Source organism: Megascapheus bottae, chromosome 2 (assembly GCF_031878675.1).
Source record: "Megascapheus bottae isolate mThoBot1 chromosome 2, mThoBot2.hap1, whole genome shotgun sequence".
Taxonomy (NCBI): domain Eukaryota; kingdom Metazoa; phylum Chordata; class Mammalia; order Rodentia; family Geomyidae; genus Megascapheus; species Megascapheus bottae.
This window is the reverse complement of record NC_143510.1, coordinates 6,836,603-6,842,800: the sequence shown is the minus strand read 5'-3', so window position 1 is coordinate 6,842,800 and position 6,198 is coordinate 6,836,603. Positions and strand designations below refer to the sequence as shown.

Genomic DNA, 6,198 nt, shown 5'->3' with positions numbered 1-6,198 from the left:
TGCTACTGCCCAGCTCAGATCCAGCCCATCCCTTCCAACCCAGAGATATGTGCTTTATTAAAAGATAAAATTAGGGGCCGGGAATTTGGTCTAGTGGTTAAAGTGCTTGCCTAGCATGCATGAAGACCCGGGTTCGATTCCTCGGTACCACATACATAGAAAAAAGCCGGAAGTGGTGCTGAGGCTCAAGTGGTAGAGCTCTAGCCTTGAGAAAGTCCAAGGACAGTGCTCAGGCCCTGAGCTCAAGCCCAGGACTGGCAAAAAAAGATAAAATTAGCTGGGCATGGTGGCTCATGCCTGTAATCCTAGTTAGTCAGGAGGCTGAGATTTGAGGATCAAAGTTCAAAGCCAGCCCAGGCACAAAAGACCATGAGACTCTTACTTCCAGTTAATCACTAGAAAATGGGAAGTGGTGCTGTGGCACCAGGCGTAGGGCGGTAGCCTTGAGCTGAAGAGCTCAAGGACAGCACCCAGGCCCAGAGTTCAAGCCCCATGACCCACCAAAAAGAAAAAAAAAAGATGAAAGTAACACTTTGACAGCTCATATAGGAACCACAAATAGTTCAATTTCCACCACACAAACCACAATGGAAGCCATAGGTAACAGAATAATTGAGATGGAAAAATAGAATATCAGGAGTTGAGGATAAAACAGAGGAAGTGAAATAAAAAGTCATATAGAAAAAACATTGAGAAATTACCAAAGGGAAGTCCAGGAATTTGTCAGACAAAACCAAGAAATCAAATCTACATATAATTGGGATCAATGAGGGAGAAGAGTACCAGAGTAGAAGAAAGATGAAACATTTATTCAAAACTTCACCTATCTTGAAACAGACATGGCCGAGGAGGAAGAGCCGCAGGACGCTGAGCACGACATGGGTAACCATCTCCCGCTGCTGCCTGAGAGTGAAGAAGAAGATGAAATGGAAGTTGAAGATCAGGATAGCAAAGAAGCCAAGAAACCAAACATCATCAACTTTGACAACAGTCTGTCAACCTCACAGACATGGAGGAGTTCCAGAGCAGGACTCTGCACGACGACGACAACTGTCAGGTGATCCCTGTGCTGCCACAGGTGATGATGATCCTCATCCCTGGGCAGACGCTGCCCCTGCCCCTTTCTCACCCCCAAGAAGTCAGCATGGTGAGGAACCTCATCCAGAAAGACAGAACCTTTGCAGTACTTGCATACAGTAATATACAGGAACGGGAGGCACAGTTTGGGACCACAGCAGAGATCTGTGCCTACCGGGAAGAGCAGGACTTTGGAATTGAAGTCGTGAAAGTGAAAGCAACTGGCAGACAGAGATTCAAAGTCCTTGAGCTAAGAACACAGTCAGATGGAATCCAACAGGCTAAAGTGCAAATTCTTCCTGAGTGTGTGTTGCCTTCCACCATGTCTGCAGTTCAGTTAGAGTCCCTCAGTAAGTGTCGGATATTTCCTTCCAAGCCTGTATCATGGAAGACCATTATTCATGTCAGTGGTGGCAGAAATACCAGAAGAAGTTTCACTGTGCAAATCTTATTTCGTGGCCTCATTGGCTGTATTCCTTATATGATGCAGAAACCTTAATTGATAGAATTAAGAAACAGCTACATGAATGGGATGAAAACCTTAAAGAGGAATCTCTTCCTTCAAATCCAATAGATTTTTCTTATAGAGTAGCTGCTTGTCTTGCTATTGATGATGTATTGAGAATTCAGCTCCTTAAAATTGGGAGTGCTATTCAACGACTCCGCTGTGAATTAGGCATCATGAATAAATGTACCTCCCTTTGCTGTAAACAGTGTCAAGAAACAGAAATAACCACCAAAAATGAAATATTCAGCTTATCCTTATGTGGGCCAATGGCTGCTTACGTGAATCCTCATGGATATGTGCACGAGACACTCACCGTATATAGAGCTGGCAAACTGAATCTCATAGGCCGGCCTACCACAGAGCACAGCTGGTTTCCTGGTTTCCTGGACCATTGCCCAGTGTAAGATCTGTGCAAGTCACATTGGATGGAAATTTACAGCCACTAAGAAAGACATGTCACCTCAAAAATTTTGGGGTTTAACCTGGTCTGTTCTATTGCCCACAATACCAGACACGGAAGGTGAACTAAGCCCAGACAAAGTAATACTTTGCTTGTAAATGTATGTAATATGGTAGAGGTAAAGATACAATCTGCTTTGGAAATTGCCTTTGATCTGTACATGTAAGTAACCAACAACATTACAAATGGAGGATTACCATTTCAACTCTATTTCAGAGAGGATGAAAAACAGTGTAGAATGCAAGAAAACTCTCTGAAACATACGTTTTCTGCACACACACACACACACACAAACACTTTAATTCATCAAACAAACATATTGGCACCAGTGATCTAAATGATCAAAGTTCCAAGCTTGGGTGCCAAACACGTTTCCTTTTAAATGCAGCAAGGCAGTGTATGTTATTTTAAAGGATTCTGTTCTTCACAAATTTCCTTAGCTTCTCTGGAATACTGATTTGTAAATTTTGAAAATATTAAATATGAAGTTTGAATTAAAAATCTCCATTTCCTTTACATGCTTCTTGGTGAAAAATGTTACATGTGCATTTTCACTATTTATTTTCTTAGCTCCTAAATGTTTAATTTAAACTACTGTGGGCAGAAAAAAACACTGTATTTTGCAATCTATTTCAGTTGAGGTAAATGGAAGAAAATGTGTAAGTAAACTGACCCAAACTAAATTTTATGTTCCTTCTTAAATAGTGTAACCTATTCACAATTGAATTATGGAGGTATAAGAAATAACTAAGATAAAAATCATAGACTGTGCTACCTACCTCTTTGCTTATACATATATATATGTAGATATATATTTGTATATCTACATATATATACATTTGAAAGTTTACTGAATCCTTTTATAGCTGGTAACTTTGGTCTCATGATATCCTTCACTGATTTACATAATTCAAAACTAATCAGGTCAAATATCTAACCAGTTTCTAATACTGAGGCCAAAAATGGACTGTTAATTTTGTGTCTGTAAACAAAAATAAACTTTATTTGTACTGCAAAAAAAAAACTTCGCCTATCTTAAGAGAGAAAATTTGACCCACATGACAGAAGCCTAGAGAACACCTAGTAGACAGGATCCTAGAAGAATCACTTCTAGACACATCATAGCAAAAACATTAGACTTGAGTAGCAAGGAGCTGATGTTAAATACTGCAGAATCAAAAAAGGAGCTACATCACAATGGAAAGAAAATCAGAATCACTGCACACTTCTCCACTCAAACCCTCAATGCAAGGAGAGCCTGGAAAGGTACGATCCGAGCCCTGAAGATCAACAACTGCTAACCTAAACACAACTAGCATTTACATTTGATGGTGAAACTAAAACCTTTCATGACAAAAATCAAAGGAATTCATGAATACTAAATCAGCACTACAAAAATATTGGAAGGAGGAATGTATTCTGAAGAAAACCAACAAGATCAGGGAACAACATCAGACAGAAATCACTAGAAGATCAATTTAGTAGGCACAGGAAAATGAGAGGCAAAATATAGGAAAACAAAAAGAAGTCAAGAACCATAACACATCTATCTATAATAACCCTAAACATTAATAGACTCAACTCAACAATCAAAAAAAGAAATGGGGCTGGGAGTTTAGCCTAGTGGTAGAGTACTTGCCTAGCATGCAAAAAAAGCCAGAAATGGTGCTGTGGTTCAAGTGGTAGAGCTCTACCCTTAAGGAAGTCCAAGGACAGTGCTCAGGCCTTGAGTTCAAAGCCCAGGACTGGCAAAAAAGAAAAAGAACTGCGTATGGATCAGAAAACAAGACCCATCTCACTGCCAAAGATAACTCAAACTCCAAGTGGAGGGATGGAAAAAGATCTTATGTGCAATATACCCCCCAGGTAGGAGTAGCCATCTTGATATCTGATAAAAAATAGACTTCTCATAAAATCAGTACAAAAAGACAATGAAAGTCATTACATATTAATAAAACAATCACCAAAGAAGAAATTACCGTTGTCAATTTATATGCATCAAATAATGAAGCACCTAAATAAATTAAGCAAATACTGTGAGACTTACAAACAAGATGGACCTTAATACAATAGTAGGGAGAGATTTTTATATCTCACTTTCACCAAAGAACAGGTCAAGTAAATACAGTATAAGAAACCTCTGAACTAAGTGACACCATAACCCAAATGGACTTAACAGACACCTGCAGAGTCTTCCACCCAATAACAACTCAGTACACATTATTCTCAGCAGCACATGGGTCATTCTCCAAAATAAATAATATCATAGTTCACACAGAGAATCTAAGCAAATACAAGAGGATTGACATAATCCCTTGCATCCTATCCTACCATAGTGGAATCAAACTACTTCTTAACAATAAAATGTACTGCAGAAATTAGTTAAATATATTGAGACTGAACAGCACACTACTGAATAACACCTGAGGCAAAGAACAAATTAAGAAATTAGAAAGTTCTTATAATTCAATGAAAATGAAACACATCACAACAGAACCTGGGATAGAGCAAAAGCAGTGCCGAGGGAAAATTCATAGCCCTAAGTGCACACATAAAGAAAACAGAATCAGATCAGTTAAATAATCTTACAAATCAATTGAAAGTGCTAGAAAAGCATGAAAAATTTAAATCTAAAGCTACTAGGTGAAGACAGATAATAAATATTAGGGCAGAAATCAATCAGATAGATTTTTTTCATTTAATTTTTATTATGAAGGTAATGCATAGAGGAGTCACAGTTAGATTCACCAGATAGTAGGTGCATTACTTCTCACACATTGATACTCCTTCTCATGTTTTGGTCCCCATTTCCCTCCCCCCATAGAATTTTTTTATTATACCAAATTTTATTTGAGGAAAAGTAGGATATCATATTTATATTTTTTGCTTTACCTTTTTTATAAAAGAATTTATTGACATTGATTTTTACATCATATTTCAAATGTCATATTTAACAAACAAGTATTCAAGAAGGGAATCTCTATATACAATCAATGGCACTTAGGTTTTAGAACATAATTAAAATTAAGCGGAGGGTTTGTATGTCATAAATACATATTAATGTATGTAATAAAACATTGTTTATAGAGTATTTAGACCATCATAGATTTTTATGTCTATCTAGTTATGTTTATATCTCCAAGACCATGTCTATAACCTTGGGTGCCCAAATATTGAGTCATTGCTCTTGTACTGTTTGGATCTAATATCCATATTAAGGAGACCATGCGCCTTTTGTAACTTTCATCTTGACTTATCTCTAATTTCATCCACTTCCCAGCTACTGCCACTATTTTATCTTGTCTGTTGGCTATGTAGAATTCCATGGAATACATATATATATATATATATATATATATATATATATATATATATATATATATATGGCATCTGGATTATTTCCATTACCTGGATATTGTGAATATTGCAGAGATGAACATCGCTGAGCAGGTGTCCTTATCATTTCCTGGGTTATGATGCTCAGGATAGATGCCCAGGAGTGGTATGGCAGGATCGTAGGGAAGACCTATTTTCAGTTCTTTAAGGAACCTCCACACTTCTTTCCAGAGTGGCTGAACTTGTTTACAATCCCACCAGCAGTACAGTAGGGTTCCTCTTTCTCTACAACCCTGCCAGCATCTGTCATTGTCTGAATTCAGAATATTGGCCATTCTAATTGGGGTAAGATGGTATCTCAGAGTTACTTCTTTTGCATTTCTTTTTGATCATGGATGATGAGCATTTTCTCATGTTTTTCTGTCATTTTAACCTCTTCTTTGGCTCAGTCTCTCTTTAGTTCCTTTGCCCATTTAGTGATTGGTTTATTGGAATTGGGGAGATTCGCTTTTGAGTTCCCTGTAGATCCTGGATATTAAACATTTGTCTGATGTATTCTTGGTAAATATATTTTCCCAGTTGGTTGGCTGTCTTTCTACTTTAGTAGCTATGCTTTTATTTGTGGAGAAACTTTATTTTTAGGTAGTCCCACTTGTGAAGTCTCTCTCCAATCTGTTGTGACCCTGGGACTCTGATCAGGAAGTTTTTGCCTGTGCCTATGAGTTCCAGTATCTCTCCTAGTCTATTATGTAGCAGTTTCAGGGTTTCAGGTCTGACATTGAGGTCTTTGATCCACTTTGAGTTAATGCTTGTGCAT

At 37.9% G+C, this 6,198-nt stretch overlaps 1 pseudogene; it reads left to right on the top strand.

Moving 5' to 3' along the window:
- The first annotated feature begins 839 nt into the window (after positions 1–839).
- Positions 840–2,271, top strand: LOC150066322 (protein cereblon pseudogene; annotated as a pseudogene).
- The last annotated feature ends 3,927 nt before the right edge of the window (positions 2,272–6,198 follow it).